The sequence below is a fragment of the Rhodnius prolixus genome, unplaced genomic scaffold (assembly GCF_049639745.1).
Source record: "Rhodnius prolixus isolate KJV_2025 unplaced genomic scaffold, Rpr scaffold_4, whole genome shotgun sequence".
NCBI lineage: Eukaryota > Metazoa > Arthropoda > Insecta > Hemiptera > Reduviidae > Rhodnius > Rhodnius prolixus.
Window position 1 is genome coordinate 49140391 of NW_027411614.1, and position 22965 is coordinate 49163355.

The 22965-nt window shown below is 36.5% G+C and overlaps 1 protein-coding gene and 1 pseudogene across 1 annotated transcript in view; both read left to right on the forward strand.

The window, feature by feature from the left end:
• Positions 1 to 22965, forward strand: part of ome (dipeptidyl peptidase 4 omega) — a 742318-nt gene that overhangs the window by 64740 nt on the left and 654613 nt on the right. The gene's annotated exons all lie outside the window — the stretch shown is intronic.
• LOC141456592 (U4 spliceosomal RNA) lies at positions 4453 to 4601 on the forward strand (annotated as a pseudogene).

Genomic DNA, 22965 nt, shown 5'->3' on the forward strand with positions numbered 1-22965 from the left:
TAACTATAACCGGAATGAATAGCTCTCTCCACATCCAATGAGATCGCATGGTTAGTCCACTTCTCAATTAAATCGGGGATATTCTTTGTAATATACTCCACACTATCAGAGTGAATAATATCCAACTCCCCAATGTTACTTAGCCACTCAGAAAGCTGTGTGAACCAGTTCCATTCAACTTTATTATACCCTGAATTATGTAGTTCTCTCAACCTGAGGAAACAAATTTTTGGCAGCCTATCTTCACTCATTTTTAATAACCTCAACCAATAGTTCAGAGTTCTCTTAAACACTTGCACACTCAAGGGAGGTCTACCGGATTCCAAACGCACTAAATAATCTGGGGTATTTTTGGCCCAACCCATCAGTTGCTTAAAAAATTTGACTTGCGTTCTTTCCACTACGTATAAATATCTAAATGCCCAAACTTCTGATCCATAAAGAAGGGTAGATGAAACTATGGCATCCAGTAATTTTACTTTGGACTCCCAAGAATTAGATTTACCCTTAGCTAAGATGCTTAATACTTTGCCCACCTGTGGCGTCGACTTGCTAACAAAGTGGTTTGCCGCGAGTTTAAATTTAGAATTGAAAGTAAATGGAACACCTAGATATGTATATTTTTTAACAGCATCGAGAGGCTTATCATTCCACGTAATTTTTTTCAAGTTTTTTAATTTATTTGATTTAGAAAAAGGTATTATTTTAGTCTTTTCTGAATTAAGTGTGATAGAATTGTCTGCACAGTATTTTTTTAATGTACTGATTTTTTGATTGCATCAACCCAAGATTCTCCAAATATCAGTAGATCGTCAGCAAAAAGCAGCATCATTAATTCTTTCTTATTGTTGATATTTAATCCGATATGACCATGTTTTACAAAGAAATCTACAACATCACTGATATAGAGTATAAAAAGGAGTGGACTTAAACAATCGCCCTGTAAAACACCCTGACTAATTTCTATATAATCAGTGCTCTCACAGTTCTCCTCCAAGAAAAGACAAGCGCTATCGTACATATTTTTTATAATTCTTATTAATTTACCACTCAACCCAAAATTAAACAGCTTTAGCCATAATTTTTCCTGATTCACACTATCGAACGCTTTTTTAAAATCGATAAATATTGCTAAAAAATAACTTTTTTTAAGTCTTGTATGTATGTTTATCATTGAGTAGAGTGTATATAAGTGATCCAAACAACTCCTACCTCTTCTAAATCCAGCTTGTTCTTCAGGTAGCAAATGGTTTGCTTCTGCCCAGTCATATATCCTTCTAGACACAATACCAGTAAATAATTTACAAACCGTATTAATTAGAGCTATCCCTCTATAATTTTCTGGCTCCTGAATATCTCCTTTTTTATATAACATAGTCATTTTAATTTTTGACCATAATTTGGGAACTTGTTCGCTCTCTAATATAGTGTTGAACATATTTAATAAATAATGTTCCCACTCTGGAGGTAAATGCTTAAAGATTTCATTTGGAACTTTATCTATACCTGGAGATTTACTATTTTTACAAAATTTTAATGCTACTTGCAGTTCAGCTAAATCAATATTCCGATCTAAGAAAGGGTCACTAACAGAATAAAATTCATTACATGTACTAATTCTATGGGGGTAGCTAGCTTTTAAAAAACCATTCCAGGTGGCAATATTGATACAGTTTGTTTTTAATGACTTCACACTAAAATATTTGACAGTTTTCCAAAAATCCGAGCTATTTTTAACATTAGAAAATTTAGATATCATGTTTTCAATATAACTTTTCTTCTTTTTAAATATTAAATTTTTATATGATTTCCTAGATAACAGGTAACCCTCCAATAAGTCGGAGTTGCTTGGATCACGTTTGAACAATTTATATTTATTTTTTACAATTTTCTTTAGATCATTAAGTTCTCCACCGAACCAAGGCTTGTTAGAGTACTGAATCTGCCTGTCATTAAAGCGCCTCTTTATTAACATACCACTGTCCAGTGCGGCTTTATAAATTGCTACCAATAAATTATTATTTAAATCTTCAACATTCTGACTATTAAAATAAAGATTATTACAGCATAAACTATTCTGAAACAAATATAATTTGCTACTATCCCATTTGATAATTTCATTGTATTTATTTACTTTATATTGTTTAAACTGGTTTAAAGTATTATTAAGGTTTATTGACACTAAACACAATAAATGATTTGAATGTAGAGATGAGTTTACCACAGAGAAATCAATAATAGAACTTAGAGTGTGCAAATTTGTCCAGACAAGATCAATTATACTACAACCACTTCGGCTGATGTATGTAAAGTTTCCAGGAGAATCAGATGGGCTCCTGCCGTTCGTTACAAACATTCCATATGATTCCATCATTTCAACAAGCAATTTACCTCGAGCGTTAACTTTCCCATCTGAGGCACATCTTTCACCACATAAGGCAAGGCCTTCAAATAATTCCTCGTCAAAGGAGTTTAAATTGCCGATTCTAGAATTGAAGTCCCCACCAATTATCTTATAACAGCAATTAGGGTATTTAGTTTCTATATCAAAGAGAAGATGATCCACAGACTCAATGCAATAATCTGTATCGGCACTGGGAGGCAAATAAACATTACCCAAAATTACTACTTCTTTCCCCAATGAAAATTTTATAACAATATACAGATTAGAATTTTCAACGATTTCAACATCACTAATAGATTTCCTCACCAGTACCATCAAGCCGCCGCTTGCGCGACCTCTGGATTTTTCCCTCACAGCTCTGCTCATATATAAATTAAATTCGTTTAGATAATTAGGCAGATTTACCTCTGTGGACATGACCCATGTTTCAACTAGACATATTACATGATATTGACTAAACAAATATTGCTCATTGATATCTAAATTAAACAAATTCTGAAAACCATCTACATTCCAAAAACAAATTTTAAAATTTCCGTTATCACTATCACGCACATCACAACCTAGACAAACAGCACTATCTGAACACTTTCGTTGCTATGAGGTGTTGGAGCCATCCAGTTTCTCTTGCTTCTCCTCTAGTTTAGATTTCGTTTCAAATCGCTTAATAAAGGACTCTATGGAGTTGACCTTTCTCAAGGGCGAGCTTCTAGGTAGACCCTTCCTCTTATTTCTTCTTGGAGTGATGACATTAGAATTATCTTTCCTTGAAGAAGTACCCGCTTGCACTAAATCTACTGTAATATTTTGTTCGTTTTTATTCTTGTTCCCAGAGGAAGTATTATTGCCCAGTTCCTCAGGTTCCCTAGTTTCTTTGCATATTTTGTTATCTGGGTGATCACTTCCCTCCTGTAGCAACTTTCCTTCTTCCATCTGAATATCATTCCTTAATTTTTCCACTTCTGCAGTTTCTTCCGCTCCTTTATTAATTCTAAATAAATTTTCACATTTGTCCAGAGAAATTTTATGCCCATTAATTATTAGTTTATCTTTTTTCAAAATTGCCATATGATTTTCTTGCCGAGCTTTTATCAAATAAGGAATTAATTTTTTCCTTCTTTCTCTAACATCAGCTGAATAATCATCTGAGATTCTTATGTTAGACCCCTTAAGATTCCTGGAGGCTCTTAAAATTTCAATTTTCTGCCAAAAACATTGAAATTTAATCAAAATAGGTCTATTCCCTTTCATTTTTCCCAATCGAAAGGCTGAATTGATATCTCGTGGTTCTAGTAAAATATTAATTTTTGATGAAAACACTTCTATAACTGCTTTAATCAGGTCTGAGATAGTTTCATCTGGCGATTCAAATATATTAAACATAATCAAATTATTCTTTCTATAAAAATCATTAAATTTTTTATTAGATTGCTCAAATTCGTCAATTGCCTTAATTATATCTACATTAGCGCATTCAAGAGCAGAGATTCTTTTCTTCGATTCTTCTAACTGTTCTTTATAAAATTTAAATTGCTCGTTATTTTGACGAATCTCACCCTGAAGGCCTTTAATTAAATTGGCAATATCATTCAGTGTCAATGGGGAAGACATATTTGATATTATTGTGATAAAAATATTAAATTAATTTTATTAGGAGCCGCCTATATCATTTATTATTATCAGCTGTTAAATGTTCATATCCCAGCGTGTTTCAATAATAATCAAAAAGTTACTTACAAAAGAGTTTGTAAATGTTTATGTTCCAATGTACATTCCGTTAGATAGAGATAGTAGAGTGCACAGTATCTTGGCTTCCCCCACCACTGACTATGTAGACACTATTATTGAGTAATTTTAAAGTTAATATAAAAATGTTTTCATTAATAACTCGTAAACCACTCGATAAATATTTTTTAAAATTTGACAGAATTTGCAGAAGATATTAAACTATTGTTCTGCCAAAATATACTCACTGAAGTGACCTACAACCAATAGAAAAACTAAAAAAAGCAAGACACGATGTGAACACCTTTAAACACAACACAGAACTCCTTGTGCAGTGGCAATATCGTAACCAATGATGGTCTCCTGAGGTGCGATTATTGCTAGTTGAAAACTTTTACCAAAGTCAGATAGTCTAGTGACATTACAACTCAGAATAAAGAGTAAACAATCTTTATATAACCAATAAAATGTTGCTATACTTTTTTTTTGCCTTTTTTTTTGGCATTGGCTTCCGCCATACAGCCAGCATCGTCTAGGTGCTTATCACTAGAATATCACTCACTCTCCATTCTTACTTATAAATACATTCGCTTCACACATTCATCCCTCTACTATATACAACTATTTACATACAAACTTAAAAGTACTGGATGGATCAGTACCACTATATTCCTGCCATCCTTATAGCTTAACCGAAATTAAAATCACCGCAATCCTTCTCTAATCATTTTCTTCCATTCATTCTATAACTTTTAAATACATTCATATTTCATTGCTATACATTTTAATGTTAGCCCTCAAAAATGTTGATTACTTCAAGAAAAGTAAAATATTTCTACTTCTTCATCGCTCGCCACTGAAGTTACTTTACTTCTCCAATGGATCAGAAATTGTTTGCAAATATTTGAAGTGCTGCGTGCCTGGGTACTTTGTCCATCTTATAATTCTAGGGAGCGGCCTAATTGTAATGGTAAATATTTACTTAAGTCCAATCTGTACCTCACTCTTCTCCCAGCTTCCGGTTCTAAGCGTACCGGAAATAGGGCAGTCTACACAGTCCTCTTCCTCTTGCTGTTACCTCTCTAACTTTTATGATAAAATTCAGTTTCCATTCACTAAATTAACAGAAAAATAAAAAGAAATACGGTTATAAAATAAATCGTCAGAGTATTACTCAGAGAAATTGGTTTAATTGTAAACATTTTCTAATAATGAAACCTTCCTGTTGTCAACATTCACAACACTTTTTTTTTGTCGCACTTTATCTTAAAACTTTAAAGCACAATTCATACCAAAAACTTAGCTTACTCTTGAATCTCCAATTATTACTCTCTGACACATACAATATTCAACGGTCAGGCAATATTCTCTGAGAACTAAGCTTCAGTACAAAATGATAGAACTCGAAACCGATGCAAATTCTCAGTTCCGGTGGACGTACATTAAAACTCGTTTAAATAATCGTTTTCTGAGGGCGAAAAAAGGTGTAAAAGAGTAGCCAATAAGAGAAAGGCACAAACACATTATTTAGCAAAGTAGAACTTCATGTTGATCAAGTAATCTTGAAATTGGACACTTTTTATTTTTAACCTTTATTTAGATTTTTACAAGTGCACAGAAATCAATGCAACAAGTAAAACAGATGGTCGATAATAGAGTGTGCTGATAGGCTAGGCCAACAAGCACACATTGACATGACTAACATGAACGACGGCCATCCAGCGATAGCAGTCGTAATATGCCATAATAGCAGGAGAAACACGACTGACTCACACTAGATAGCCGGCGCTACATTCGCAGATGGTCGCGAGGCCACCGTCGCCTCAACCGTCGTGGAGGATTAGTTGGGAGCGTGGAGGATGAGAGGGCTTGGACTAAAGGATTCACGTGAGAGGATAGTTGGGAATAGAATTTTATGTAAAGGGATTTGGCGAGGACAGAGACGAAGGGAATTTTAAGGTCATTGTGGATAGTATGGTTAGAGACGTAGAAAGGAGCATTGACTAGGGTACGAAGCATTTTGGATTGAAGGGATTGGACACTTTAATGAGAAGATTAAGATCTCGTCTGTCCCAAGACTGCCTTAATATGGACTTTCGCTAAGAAGCTGTATCCCAATAGTTACAACAGCTACATAAATTATTCTAAGTTTAAAGAAATCTAGAACTATTTTTAGCAAAAGGAAACGAGAGAAAAAAAAGAGCCACTTCCGTTAAGCCACGAATTTTTTCGTAAAGCTGACTTCCGGCTTCCAACTAAACCAAAATTTAATTACACCACGATTTTTTTTAATTTCTGGAGATTCTGATTACACCACACAGGAAACAGGACTTTAAACCATATTAAAGTACCTCTGGCCTACACAAAGGGCAGGTTTCTGGAGAAAATTCCAAATTGATGATCTCCTCGACCTCAGTTTTCCATCTTACGAAGGCAAAACAAATTAGTTTTTTGGTTATAAAGGTTATTTAGATTATGGCTTTCTCAAAACAGACATCCCTTTATTCTAAGTCCTGAAAGAGATTCGACATTCCTGCTTTCAAACAAAAATAATAAAAAAAATGTGGAGATAAGAGGTGGGATAGCAGGGAAATGTCAAAGTAAATAACTAGAACCGTACAATACACCAAGTAATGACACTTTAGAAGCACGCCTTGTAAAGTAAAAAGTCTCGCTTTACAATTTCTCTGAAATCTAATTTTCTTGGTGAAAAACTTTCATATGATAATCGGTCTTAGCTTTGAAAATTTAGAAAAAAAAATCTACTTTAAAAGAAATACTTTGAATGGTTTTTGAGATAAAATAATAATAATAATAATAATAATAATAATAATAATAATAATAATAATAATAATAATAGACCCTTAGATTTTCTCTGCACTGAAAAAAGCTCCAGGCGCCAATAACCTCAGATGATGACGCGCCTTAAATTATTTAAAAAAAAAAAAAATACCCAGTAGCTTCCAAGTACGGGAAATGTGTCTGTTGGCCATTTTTGCCATGCTGATTGGAGAACCAAGCGGATACTGGACATCTTCCATCAAACTCCTGGCTAGATCTCTAACCAGGATGTTGTTATTTACAGAGAGCTATTGCTGGCACTTGCCAGAACCGTATGTGAGTTCATGGCCGGCTGGTTGTATTAAAAAAGGTAATTTTAGGTTCGAAATCTCAGCTTGAAATGTTTGAGTCCTCCATGAATTTTGGTGATTCAATGCCTGGATCTGGTTTTGTTGACCTTATACTGCTGCTAAAGCTGAACTGGACTTGAGGATTTTGGGTAGCTAACGCTTCATTCTTCTCCATTAAAGAGTAATCAGCTAATGAAGTGCAGAGGAAACAGTTGCAACCTGTTTTTTTTTTGTAAAAAAATATTCATTATGCATAATAATGACAACGATAATATAGCTTTCTGAATCACTACGTTATCTTTTTTACTTCCTGTAAAAATCTACTATCTAGCGAAACCACGGCCAAGGGAACGGGCTTGGAAAAATCAGCGGGGAAAGAAGACCCTGTTGAACTTGACTCACCAAAATATTAAATCCTGTATTAAAGACCAAAATATTAAATCCTGCATTAAAGACCAAAATATTAAATCCTGTATTAAAGACTAAAATATTAAATCCTGTATTAAAGATCAAAATATTAAATCCTGAATTAAAGAACAAACCGTCAATATTGGTTAGCATGACATCAAAAACGCAGAAAGAAAAAGTAGAAGATACGAGGGTCGTTTGAAAAGTCCGTGCAAAGTCAGAGAGATAGCACTACTGGCGCGTATCGAGGTTATGTTTAGTTAGTAGCATCTCTTGGAAGGACACACACCAAGTTTCATCCAGATCGGTCTATTTCTTTGTGTTTGGCATTAGTTTGAATCGAGGAAGTCGAGTGATTTTCAAAAAATGGACGAAAAAGAATTTCGTGTGTTGATTAAACACTACTTTATGAAAGGCAAAACGCCTCAGGAGACTAAAGAGAAGCTTGATAAACATTATGGTGACTCTGCACCTTCGATTAGAACAGTTTATAAGTGGTTTCAAAATTTTCGGAGTGGCCATATGGGCACAAGTGACGCTGAACGTTCTGGACGCCCTGTTGAGGTTACTACTCCAGAAATCATTGATAAAATCCATGATATGGTGATGGATGACAGAAGAGTGAAGGTGCGTAAGATTGCTAGTGCTGTGGGCATCTCGAATGAACGGGTACATAATATTTTGCATCAACATTTGGACATGACAAAGCTATCCGCAAGATGGGTGCCGCGATTGCTCACGCTTGACCAAAAACGAAATCGTGTGAAGTGTTGCAAGGACGGTTTGCAGCTGTTCCAGAAGAATCCGCAGGACTTTAACCGTCGTATCGTCACTGTGGATGAAACATGGATACATCACTACACTCCTGAGACCAAAGAACAATCTAAACAATGGGTTACCAAGAGGGAATCTGTGCCAAAAAAGGCGAAGACCGTTCCTTCGGCCGGAAAGATTATGGCGACTGTCTTTTGGGATTCGCAAGGAATAATCCTCATCGACTATCTGGAAAAGGGTAAAACTATTACAGGTGCATATTATTCATCGTTATTGGACCGTTTGAAAACCGAGCTGCAAGAAAAACGCCCACGATTGGCCCACAAAAAAGTCCTTTTCCATCACGACAACGCACCAGCTCACACCTCAGCAGTTGTGGTCGCAAAATTAATGGAAATAGGGTTCCAACTCGTTTCACATCCCCTCTATTCTCCAGACTTGGCTCCCTCGGACTACTATTTGTTCCCCAATATGAAGAAATGGCTGGCGGGAAAAAGATTTTATTCAAACGAGGAGGTGATTGCAGAAACGAATGGCTATTTTTCAAACTTGGACAAATCCTATTATTCGGAAGGGATCAACAAACTAGAGCAGCGTGGACGAAGTGTATAAGCCTAAAAGGAGACTATGTTGAAAAATAAAAAAGGTTTACCCCAAAAAATTAAGTAGTTTTATTTTTGCACGGACTTTTCAAACGACCCTCGTAGACTAAACCAGCATGACACTTAAGTGTTGAGTGTTTGTGAATCACATAAGCTGAAAAAAACGAGATTAGTTTCGTAAAACTCCAGTTGCTAAATATCAAATTTAAACTTTGTCTTCAATTTTCTGTTTTTCTAAAAGAATTACAGCTTGGAGGGCCTCAAAAATAAAATTTTACAATAATAATAATAAAAAAATCTATGTATTCACATCTCAAAGTTGCTCAACCGGAAGTAAAATTTTTGCAGAATAATTTTTGTAATTATTTTTCTTAAAAACAACTCAATCGAATTTAATTGCTCTTTAATGATGAATTTGGGCAGATTTCTTATTTTAGAGCAATGTACGGTCCCACCTAAACAATTTTCAAATTTAAAATGGTTCCTTTTTTATTTAATGATTTAAAGGGGGGTCAACATCTAAGGTTATTGGTGCCCAGAGCTTCTTTCAATGCACTGCCGGCCTCCGGACAGTGTTCTCTCGTCACAAGACAACATTGTCTCATTACCGGACAGTGAGCTGTAAGTAGCTCCTAGGAAGAGAAAATCTAAGGGTCAGCAGCTGGATTCGAACCCGGGACTTCCGCGTGGGAGTCCAGTACGCTAACCGCATAGCTAAACCCTTCCCTGGTCTCTATTATTTCTTCTAACTAGTAAATAATTGCTACACATTATGTATTCTCTACTTTCATTTCATATTAACACAAAAATTTAGGTCTGAATTCACGTTAAAGAATAGTATATAATTAACTTTGCCCGCAAGGGTTATACGTATAATATACGTTAAGATTACATATATTTTGTACAAAATATCATGTATTTTATATACTAAGTGTATGTGTATGCGGAAATGAGGATAAATTTCTTACACACCGACGCACAAACACAGAGATTATTTTAATGGTAATGAAATTAACGCAGGAAGTTCCGCTACTATTTTGTATCACACACACACACACACTATGTACACTCTCTTGTTAGTGAGAGGGAGTCGAACAGGGCTCGCCACCAGTTCGTAATGCCCTAGGACATATTCCGCTAGCAACATACATATATTCCCTTCACATTGCCGATAATTATAATTTATTCTCTAGTCTAGTTTAGCTAATGAGAACTCACGGTGAACTTTTAATGAATGGAGAAGGTGCGCTGAATGAAGTAGCAGTTGCAGTTAATTATCTAAAATATATTAGATGAATTAATTAAACGCTGCAATCACATGATTTTTAGTAACATTACGGCAAGAAGAGCCTCGGAGAGGATATACCTACTTACCCTGGAACTCTTCAAGGTTTTGAATTTAGGGCATCATAATCTTTAGTATACTATCTGAGAAGCGTGCGCGTCAGGGCCAAAGATCCTATTGGTTTTATCCCTGAACACCAGCTCCTTCTCTTCCCAAGACGCCTCTATAGGACCTAGGGAATTTAGAAATGCATTCTAGGATTAATGCAATAAGGTTTAGTTGTACAAAACCCAAATTCCCTGGAGAAGTCTCAAAAAAGAGAGTATTTTTTAAGAAATCATCATGAGATCTGACTTAGGATCGAAAATAATCCAGCATATCTTTCATTTTCTGGGTGTGCATTTTGGTTATGTTACAATTTGTAATTTAATTCTGTTTCAGGTAAGTCGCAAAACTCAAATCATTTACAATCAACACCTGAAGAATATCTGAGCAGGTAATTTAAACTTCATTGTTTGTGGGGAAAAATGGATGCATTTTCAGAAGCTTTCAAAGTATCAAATATACCTTAGATTAGATTTAGATTTGAAAAGCGGGACAGAACCCAAGCCCCACGGCACCGCAGCCACCAAGAGGCTTATTTTACCTTCCCCTCTAAGTCTAGTAGATGAAACCTCCCCTTCTAAGAAGGTTGAGAGCTTTCCCTACCAGTTTCTTCTGCGCTATAATCTCCTTTGGTCTCAAGGTACCAAAGATGTCGGATCGCAGTCTCTCGATTGCAACGCAATCGAATAACAGGTGGGAGGCCGTTTCCTCCTCTTCCTGGCACAATCTGCACAACGGTTCTTGTGCAGGTGCTTTCTGAACCTTCCGTGCCCTGTGAATAGGCCTGTAACAGAGTAATCTGATTTCTGCCCAAGCCCAGAGTCACTTTAGTTCTTTGTTTGCACAACAAGGGCATAACTCTCTCTTGCCATGTTTGACCTCAGGAAGCATCACCCAGTACTTTTCATGTTCTCTCCTGACATCCAATCTTTGAGAGCCTCACGAACTGCACCCCTAGTTATCCCCAGGACTGGTTCCGGGCCAATGAAAGGAGTACTAGCTCCGGTCCTAGCCAACTGATCAGCTATTTCATTCCCCTTAATCCCTACATGGCCCGGCACCCATTCGAATCGGACTTTATTGTGCAGAGCCAGTTGATCTAGGGCCTTTTTACGGACATTCCCAGGCCAGGGAAGAGCTAGTTCTGAAGGAAGAGAGGGCCTTCAGTGCCGCTTGACTGTCTGAAAAAAATGCAAATCTCTCTCTGATGAGCTTTTCAAAGAGAGCAGAATGTTGTGGGAGCGGAAATCAAAGCTAGCATAGCAATGGGCAGCGGATGCTGTTTTTGCTTTAAAGTGCCTAGATCTGTAGAGCTAAGAAAACAAAAAAACATCTTTGCTGAGGCGATAATTAAAGCTGTCGTCGCATAGGGAAACTAGAGCTGGGTACTGACGAGTTAAAGTGAAATAATCCTGGATGACCCGGGAAAGATTAGAGTGAAATCAAAAGTTTTTTGACTTGGTACAGGAAAATGGAAGCTGCATAGACTTTTTCTTCTTCTTATTTGGCGCGACAGTCCATCTAGCGAACCTTGGCCTCAATGGTTCCGCCAGTCTTCCCGATTTTGGACAACCACTTTCCAGTGACGTACGTCCAGCAACGCCAGGATATCCTCCTTCACTCCGTCCAGCCAACGTAGCCTTGCCCTGCCTCTCTTCCTACCGCCGTGCAGTGCTATTTGCATAAGTCTGTTCGGCCACGTCTTCATCAGACATTCTAGCCACATGTCCCCCGCCCATCGTAGATTAGATTAGATTAACCTAGGGCACCCTCAAGGCCTACGTCAATGCGACCCCTTTGGATCGATTGTGGCTCCCCTCACTCTAAAGCTCACCTTCCATACCTATCCTTTTAATCAGACTCTTCCCGCCCATCTTAGTCTGCCTATCCCTCTTATCACTTCACTGATGTCCGATTCGGAGTATATTATTCAATATTCGCAATATTACAGAGCTTTCCGAGAAGCTCTGCTTGGTGGTCTTTGCTAAAGAAAGGAAGATTGCGGTGACTTAGTCACGTGCAGAATGTCAGTATCCAGACTTGTTAAGAGGATAAAGACAGGGGAAACCAGGGAACGACAAGTCTAAGGAAGAAGACCGAGGCGGAAGTTGATGTGTGGAAAACGGACGACGCCATGAGGTTTGGTAAGAGAGAGAGAATGAAGTCCCAGGAACATGGCAGTTTCTTTCTGAAAGCCCAGGCCCCCCCAAACACTGAGGTGGTGTTTCAACAAACTGTTGAAATAGTTTGAACGCTTCTGACTTTAAACTAAACCTCACCCAGTTTAAACTTGCTCTGACTTATAACATCATATTGTAAAGATCCACCTGGCGGCCAGCTCATGTACTATCATCCAACCACCGTGCTTTTAGCCAATCTTTGTTGCAAAGTTGCTTACAACTTTCCACTAACTTAAAAGTTGAACAAAATATGAACTTTGATAGACCTACATTGAACTTTCGCCACATAACGCATATTAAGAGGAGAGATATTGCAAGATAAGTTTAACTGGCATCCGCTAGTCTGACAGCACAGCATCCCACGGCGCAGTACCCTCTGTCTAGAATAGAAAAGTTTCAAATTTCACTCCACCTGAATGATTTATTGGACCAAATATTAAAGATGAGCAAACAGATGTAATCTCATACTTAGATAATATGACGCGCTGAAAAATAATTCTGTTATTTTTTTATATTTCTTTCTTAAACCAGCTATTTTTTTTCAGCGCCCCCCCTTGAATAATTTATGCTGCTATGTTGCGCAGGTGGTTAGTCCAGGAAGAAAGTTTCAAGAATATTTATTCTTTTCCATTCCTTTATTTATACAATTTATTTTCTTTAAAGAAAAGGATTTTCAGTGTGAACTCAAACGCGACTTCCTCTCTGCGATTCTTGAACTTCCGGTTTTTCTAAAGAAGAACACTTTAAAGTCCATGTTTGCGGTAAATCGGCAAACTGGAAATGTGTTTTTTTAAAGAATAGTTACTCAGTAAAATTAGAAATTCTCCTGGAAAACTTACAAGAGCCGCTCTCCAGTATTAAGAGTCTCAATTGAACGGGACGGGTCTAAAGGGCGAGCTGTAGAGTAGTGGGAGCCACCATAGATCCAAAGGGTCGAGCTGCCTGCCTTTAAGGCCGCCCTACTGGAATCTATCTATCTATCCCAGCAAAACTTGTTGAATATCCTAGCAATTAGTGATTCAACGTTTTGGCATCTTTTATACCAGCCTTCACAGATCTAGAACTCAAAAGGGTAGATGGTTTTGGTGAAGAATATTACTTCACGTTTCAGCATCTCTAACACCAGCCTTCACAGATCTACTCTCATCTAGTATCCTAATATCATCTCCAAGGTTTTGGAGAAGAGTATTCCTAAGAGGGGGGAAAAAGGCTTGCCCTACGAAGGGGAATCATGATTTTTAGCTAAATCTAAACTAGAGCAACTGGTTGATAGTCCCCCAAGTAGCTGGGGGACCAAGCACCTCCTCGGTGGGTTTACAGGAAGCACAAGCCTCGGTGGGTTGTCTAGGTTCAATTCTTGATTAGCAACCGGACTTAATTGATAGTAGAGCGTCTATCTAATGCACGGTTCCGTTTCAGTCTTCCAAGTCCATGCCCTGTCTAGCGGTGAGTTTCATATTTAGCGCTCTGGTAGTAGTCTTCGGTAGTAGCCATCATCCAACTCTATTCCGGTATACTGGCTTCATATGTTTAATGAGTTTATACCTGTTTAAAGTGATGTACTGCAAATAATCTGGAATGTACCCTTATGTTGTGAGTGTGATAATTTTTTCCTGTCTAAACCTGAACAGATAGTGGCTAGCTGCAAGGAGTACAAGGACTCCTTTAAAAAAAAAAAAAAACATTAAAATATTATAAAGAGGGTATTCACGCTATTTAAATAGGCCAAAGGGGGGGGCAAAAAATAATAAGGTCAAAAGATCTCAGTGTGCTTTTTGTTCTGCCCTACGAGATGAAAAAAGGGGGCTGTAAATGAACAGAAGTGGGAGACAGGGGGCACCCTTAGGGCTGTTCAAGTATTCAAGGCGTGCAAAACCTTCCTCTTTCTTCGCTTTAACAGCTTCATAATCAAGTTAAGAGTTTTGCCCTTTTTTTTCTTTATAATGAGCCTTAAGCCTTATGGTAGGGATATTAGCTCCCATTTGCCTAGTTAGTTGTAAAAATTAAAGGCCTATTTATGGTATGCAATATTGTAAATAATCCAATCTAAGAGGCTGGGTAACTCTCCTCTTGTGGCAGCCATTTCGTTTCACTTCCTCCCCTTCCTTTCAGGGAACAAAATGTCCTCCATCATCTCTATTAAGTTCGCCACTCCTAATTTATAAATAGTGATTTTATGGTAATTCAATAAGTGGGACATCTGACTTTGTAAAACGCCATATTTCCATTTGACTTAATAAATCTGATTTTTTTAAAAAAAATCTGTTATGGTGTTTTAAATGAATAACCAGAATCCTTAATTTAATTGCTCTCCGGCAATAGTTGACGAGAATGTTGATCTTTTGCTTACAAGAGAAAAAATTAGCGAATCATTTTCTGTCACACAGCTCTTTACGGATTCGGCATGTTTGATGCCATCACTTAAGTCACAGTAGATGCCGTTGTTTTCCCAGGAGTTGGGGGAGGATATTTCCCTCTCTAGATCCACTCTTCCTGTTTCCCTTAACTACGAAAATGCATTGCAGGAGAGAATACGGTTGGCAGGAGCAAATGGCTATCTCTAACTGCCGATCTCTTCGATCTTTCCAGAACTTCCCCTGGGGACGCCTTGTAAGGGTTGAGGTCTCTCATCATAAGGTTGAGCTGTATTCTCATCTAGGGTGCGTTCCACTAAGCGCTCACAACGATCAAAATGCACCTTCAGCCATTCCACTTGACGACCGCGGTCGTTGTGGTCGAGGCGAAAACGTCACTAATGAAGTCATTATTTTCGCTCACGCGAAGCTCACAACGCCCCATCTTAAGAGCTGGGTCGAAGTGGGCGTTCAGAAATTTGGCGCAATTTTTAAAAGCAAAGATGGCGGCCGAAAAAATTATATCAGGTAAATATGAAAGTATTATCTTATGTAAATAATTGAATTGGTTTCTCGAAAGTTTAAAAAAAATATGAAAATGAAAAATTACTCATCTCTTTACATACTAAATCACTGAATAACGACCAATTACACTTTGATAGTTAATAATACGTGGCCTAAGTTTTCGCTTTTCACTATTGCGATTTTGTAAAATTGCATTCCACTCTTCATCGGAACTAGATAAAGAACTTTCTAAAGCATTATTACGTTGCATTAATGAATATCCAATTGTTGCCACAAAAGGCATTTTAATTTTATTTAAACGTAAATTTTATAAATACTCCACGAAAATGTAATATAAAAAATTGAATTAGGTATATATATATATTTATATAAGTCAACTTAATAAAGTTTATTATAAATGCTTATAAACGGGGTTAAAATTAAAAAACAACCTCTTCAAGCACCAATTTTCGAGGACGTCATTTGTAATGTTTAAATGAACGGTTAAAACGCCCCATAGACCTTAAACGCCCCACTTGGGTTTTCGATTGTAACGTTCGCAAGCAAGTGGAACGGGCAAAACCGTGGTCGTGAGCGTGGTCGTTGTGAGCGCTTAGCGGAACGCACCCCTAGTATCCTAATACCACCTCCCGTAACTATTTTTAGGCATCTGTAATATCTACTCTTAATACCTGCTTTTAGCTGCTCCGTTAGAGGGCGGTTTATAGTTCAGATTTTTAGACGAAAAGAAATTTTTTATATTTAATAAAGATGATTGTTTTACGATCACACCAAGATACTAGGGCTCCCGTAACCTAGAGATGTTCCCGCAAGAGTCCTGGAGCAGTGAAAATGAGCTTTCTCATTGGTGCCTTCTATTTTGGTAATCGCAAAATAAAAATAAAAATGTTTGTTAGGGTCCAGTGACTTGATATGTAAGTGTGCGGAGAACAATTATCTCTGCAAAGGTTATCTAATTTAAAGACAGCTAAGTGATATGATGACTAGGGGCTAGGTAGTACACAGCCCTACTAGGTTATATATATATATATTATATATATATATATATATATATATACACATGTATATACACAAGACACCTTGTTAGTGCCACTCTAGGTCTCTTCGCCCAACTGTAGGGTTGTTACTCAGAAAACTCTTTATGAGAAACCCAGGTAGTGTTGCTCACTTATATCTTCACAAAAGGTAGGCGGAGAGATTGCAACGTAGATGCCTTGAAGCTGGGTTTGCTTGTGGGTGGGTTGTTGTTCATAAGTGTCTGCCTGTCCGTCCTACATTATATATATATATACTGGAATGATGTAATAGTATATGTGTGTACACTCTCTGTATATACAGGAAGAGAAAGTGACCCTAGCTAATCGTGCTGTGCCAGCAACTTCATTTTCTATCTACTCACTTACTCGCCAACCATTTTAACAATGGCTGAACTCCCTACTTACTCACTTATATACAAACACACGCACCAAGACCAAGAGTTGTGTATGGTCGATTGTGTTAAAAAGCAACGTGTTCACATCTTCTTTAGACAAGTGGCTACAGCCAGCCAGCCAGCCTCCTCCTCCTGTACTGGGTAGCCTGGGTGGTTGTGTGTAAGCCACTAATCGTACCCTTATCAGCCCGGCACCTACTTTACACACTTGACACCCCTCTCTTTCCCTCCTTCCTCCTAACTAACGCCCCTGTCTTTTACAATACAAACTCCAAAACTGGCTGTTCACTTTACAAGACGTGTAAAAAAAAAAGAGGCGCTAACGTAGCAAAAATTAATAAAAAAAAAGATCGGTAATGTACGACGGAGGTGGGGGTGGGTGTTTTTCCGCTTCCTGGCTAAAAGTAAAGGAAACATGAAAGGTGTCTGCATGTATGTACATGCCGTATGCGTATATATCCGTTACGCAATACGTAAAGCTTTTCATCGTGCTTTCTTTTTTATTTTTATTATAAAGGGATATATTTCCGCTGTGTCGTCACAGTAAGCATTATGTTCTTACACTTCAGTGAGAAAAAAGAAAAGAAGTATGTGGAGGATGCTAGTCTGAGTACATATGTATAAAAGTGACAAAGTAATGTGGTACCAGAATAATATATAATATAATATATGTATATTATAATAATATAATATAATTGGGCGCCACGGTAGCCGAGCAGTTAAGAGGCTAGACCCGCAATGCTAAGATGTATTGTTTGTTTAGTGGGTTCGATTCCCCCGGTCTTAGCCTTGGATTTTTATTTAATGGTCAATATGAGAATTTTGCAGTAAAGTATGTGTTTGTTAGGCGGTTATAGGCTAGACCCGCAAAACTAAGATGTATTGCGGTACTAGTCTAGCCCTTGGATTTTATTTAATGGTTAATATGAGTTTATAGTAAAGTATGTTTGCTAGTCGGTTATAGGCGAGACCCGCAAAGCTAAGATGTATTGCGGTACTAGTCTAGTCCTTGTATTTTATTTAATGGTTAATATGAGTTTATAGTAAAGTATGTTTGCTAGTCGGTTATAGACTAGACCCGCAAAGCTAAGATGTATTGCGCTACTAGTCTAGTCCTTGTATTTTATTTAATGGTTAATATGAGTTTATAGTAAAGTTTTATATTTCTCCAGAAAAAGTAATTTGAGATTCTTGGAAAGTCTTATGACATTTAAATTCAAAGACAGTTCAAGGCCAATAAGACATTTTAATCCTCTACAAGGACGAAAGAAGTAAATCTTTCAAAGGGACTTGAAAAGGATCATAACATGCGCGCACAGTACTTATTTTTTAAAGCAGACTTTACGTTCCAGAGGAAAGTCTGCCAATAATAACATTTCAAACAAAAGGTCGACACGGTCTTATTAAATTTTCCCTACATACCCCTCACTTGGTTTTCTTCATACTTTTCTGTTTTCCACTTTAAAGTGAAATCCTTTTTCTGATAAAATGGAATTTATTACAATCGTTTCTTCAATGTATCAAAGAATTCTTATTTAAATATAAAGCCTTTGCACAGCATGTCTACTTATCCTCCCTTTGTGCACTTACTTAAACGTTTCACTTATGAATATATATTTATATTTTATTTATCTTCTTCATGTTTCGAACTCTAATCTGTTGATTGTAGATCTTGAAAACTAGTCTTTTACTACTAAGTATGCATGCTTTTATCAGTGAACTGCTATGATACGCTACATTTGAAGAAATCGATGAGGAGGTTATTCTCTATAGTGGTTACAAGCAGTTTCATAACTATGTTTCTTTGGTTATATTACCTTTGCCTTAAACCTAAACGTTGGTGATTTGCCATCAAGCACTGTGATAGCGTGAAAAGTTGAGATAATATTTTACTTTACGTCATCAGTTTCAGTCGTTCTCGTACTGTTGTTTTGCTCCAAATGTTTGGTAGTCTGTCTACAATTTACCTCGTATTATTGTTTGCTCCAAATGTTTGGAAGCCTCGTATTGTTGTTTTCTTCAAAATGTTTGAAAGCCTGTCTACCATTTACCTCGCATTGTTGTTTTGCTCCAAATGTTTGGAAGCCTCGTATTGATGTTTTCTTCAAAATGTTTGGAAGCTTTTCTACTATTTACCTAATATTGTTGTTTTCTTCAAAATGTTTGAAAGCCTGTCTACCATTTACCTCGTATTGTTGTTTTGCTCCAAATGTTTGGAAGCCTCGTATTGATGTTTTCTTCAAAATGTTTGGAAGCTTTTCTACTATTTACCTAATATTGTTGTTTTCTTCAAAATGTTTGAAAGCCTGTCTACCATTTACCTCGTATTGTTGTTTTGCTCCAAATGTTTGGAAGCCTCGTATTGTTGTTTTCTTCAAAATGTTTGGAAGCTTTTCTACTATTTACCTAATATTGTTGTTTTCTTCAAAATGTTTGAAAGCCTGTCTACCATTTACCTCGTATTGTTGTTTTGCTCCAAATGTTTGGAAGCCTCGTATTGTTGTTTTCTTCAAAATGTTTGGAAGCTTTTCTACTATTTACCTAATATTGTTGTTTTCTTCAAAATGTTTGAAAGCCTGTCTACCATTTACCTCGTATTGTTGTTTTGCTCCAAATGTTTGGATGTCTGTCTGCTATATTTACCTCGTATTGTTGTATGAGTGATCAATAAATACACTACGGAGTGTCCTGGCCCTTGGGTTGCCTTACGTCGCTTAGATGATACGTTTTCCGTTATTTGTTAAGTCCCGTCAGATTATCGAAGTGAGTAGTCGTTTTTTTTTTTTACTTCCTCTTACTAGGTAACAGGAAATACTGTAATCATGTTAAGTTTCCGTCCAAAACAGTGTCGTTTTAGATACAACTTTTTGTGATCAGAATCGCTCTGCCGGAATTCTAATTAACTGAATGCTTTTCTTTTTTTTCTTTTTAAGATTTTCTATCAAGTAACTCTCGCGATTTAGTAGAAAATATTTCCGTAGGAAAATTCATTTGCGGAAATTTCAGGGAAGGAAAGAGGTTGGCTTTCCTTTAACGCGTCATTTCGTCGACGCGTAATGCCCGCTTTTACAAAGTGTAATCATTTTACCAATTATTATATATGATTTGAAATTCTAAATTTTTTAATGTAAATATATGAATGAAAATCTATGAAAATGGCAACTGCAAGAGAAAGCCAGGCGGGAATTCAGATAAATTTTTGTTTCAGTACATTATTAGGATTGGTCACTGTCTCATTGTTAAACTGTTCTGTTGGGCCACTTAAATCAAACCAGCTGAGAGCGCACACATTCTCAAGCTGGGACGTTTGGCAAAATCGAGAAAGACCAGTTTTAAGTCCTACAGTCATCACATCAAAATTCTAAAAAACCAAAAAAACGAACAAAAGAAAAGGTCAACTAGAAAGAAGAACCCGCTGATACTCCTTACATACAGCATCTCCTAAAGAAATAAATTCAATCCCAAATTAAAATGAAGCACTAAACATTAGTTTTTCTGGTTAACTGACTGACTATCACTTCCAGTTTTAGTAGAAACCAGTGAACAGGAAGTGTGAGCCTCTTTGGCAGAAGTAATTTCCAAGTTTTTCACGATTTACGAGCAAATGAGGGTTTCCAAAATCGTTAAGGAAACTGTAATTTTATAGAATTTTTTTAAAATAATTCCGCCTCCCGCAAAAAAAGATTTGATCAAAACTTTTTTAGCTAATCTTCTTCACATTTTGTTAATCAATTTCTTTTTCCTCTGCATGATGGCTAATTTGGAATCACCAAAAGGCTAATAAAGGAGAAGAAGAAAAGAAAAAATTCTTTTTACTTAAAAACCTCGTTTTTTTTTTCCAAGAAAAATACCAACCGAGAAACTTAGGTTATTCTTCAATTCTTCTTTGACGATCTTCTTAGAATACCGTAGATTATTCTTCAATTCTTTTTAGATATTCTTCTTAGAATAACGTAGGTTATTCTTCAATTCTTCTTTGACGTTCTTCTTATAGAATAACGTAGGTTATTCTTCAATTCTTCTTACAGTAACGTAGGTTATTCTTCAATTCTTCTTACAGTAACGTAGGTTATTCTTCAATTCTTCTTAGACGTTCTTCTTAGAATAACGTAGGTTATTATTCAATTCTTCTTTGAGTACTTCAAAAAAATAACGTAGGTTACTCTTCCTTCAATTCTTCAAACACACGCAGGGAATTTTCATCATTTTTTTTCTTTTTGCAAATATTTCCTTCGAAAAGCTTCTAATGAAGCAAAACCCTCAGTTTTTGAAATATCCGGATGGTTAAGGAGTTTCATTGCAAGTAATAATTCGCTTCATAATGTCCTTGGCATGGTAAATATAGTAGACAGACATCCAAACATTTGGAGCAAAACAACAATACGAGGTAAATGGTAGACAGGCTTTCAAACATTTTGAAGAAAACAACAATATTAGGTAAATAGTAGAAAAGCTTCCAAACATTTTGAAGAAAACAACAATACGAGGCTTCCAAACATTTGGAGCAAAACAACAATACGAGGTAAATGGTAGACAGGCTTTCAAACATTTTGAAGAAAACAACAATATTAGGTAAATAGTAGAAAAGCTTCCAAACATTTTGAAGAAAACATCAATACGAGGCTTCCAAACATTTGCATTTTCTGCGAAAATCTCAAAAAAATGGTTAAATCCATTCAGGCAGTGGGGCAATTTGATCTAAAAATCCTCTTCTTTAGATGCTGGAGACTTTACATCGTGAAATCAACACGATCACAGTATACTTCTGCTTACTACTTTCACTAATAGAACTAAAAACAGTTATCAATTAATTGCCCTGATAAGAATGACCTGTTTAAAAAGAAAAGGGCAAATGATAAGCACTATCTTTCACCTTGCTACGCCGTTAATGCTTTGATAATTACTGAAACTGCTGTTTTTTTAGTTACTTATCTTTACTAGTTCAAAAAAGAAAAACAACCAAAAAATAATTTAGTTCGACTAAAATTCCATTATTCCAAGTTAAAGTTTTTGGCTTAGTGCAACTTTCAGGTATTAATCTGTGCGTGCCCCAGGATTTTGCTGTGAAATGGAACGTAGTTGCTCCAAAGCAGTAATTGTGGTAATTAACAGATCGCTTATGTAAAATGTCTAAAAATCTCTCCCTCCTTAAATTGTCAACTAGAAGATTTGATTTGACTTCCTTTTTACAAATCTAGTAAGACTGCGGAAGTACTATTGTGACAAATTTCCATCGGAAGTATACGTTTTGAGTTTACGTGGATTAAAAAAAAAAAAAACAGGTGTTTTTTTTTAGTAAAAATTTTTGTTTTGTGTACGTAAATCTTTTAGGTTAAACACGGAAAATGGGTGGAAGCTGGAAAATTTACGTTTAAATTGGGTCTCCCCACCAAGGGGGCGGATGTAACTTAGAACATTCAAAGTGAATGGAACGTTTTCAAACTTTTCTCTAGAACATTGTTACAACGATTTTTCTGTCTGTACTCTCGATGTGCAACTTGTATTTCAACAATTTTTTCCCAGCTTATTCATCGCTGTAGGACACTCCTGGGAAAGGGCATGATGATGCAGTTTCCCTTTGAAGGGCCATTTTTGTTTTTAAAATTGCTTACACCGGCATAATAGTCACTAAAATATTTTAGCAATATCTCTTTCCAGAACTCAGTAACTTTGACCCTCTCTTCATTGGGTTGTTTTTCCACCAGTTTCATCGAGTTATTTACTTAGTTTAGAAACAAATTGGTGAGCCTGGATACCATCCTTTCTAAGATCTAAGATCTCCAGCTCTTGGAGGAAAGACCTAAACGAGCTTTGTTTAGCCTGTATAATTTTCGTTCTGCTGATTTTTTCCTGTAGTATTTTTCTGTTTTCCACTGTTTTGGTTCTTTCTGCAGTATCTCTGGGAAAAGGACATGATGATGTAGTTTCCTTTTGAAGGGCCATATTTTGCATTGCATGCAAATGCAACTGATAATGAGGATTAATTAAGTAGCTAATTAATTAATTTTCTGACGCTAATGAAAATGGCGCGATCAAAAGA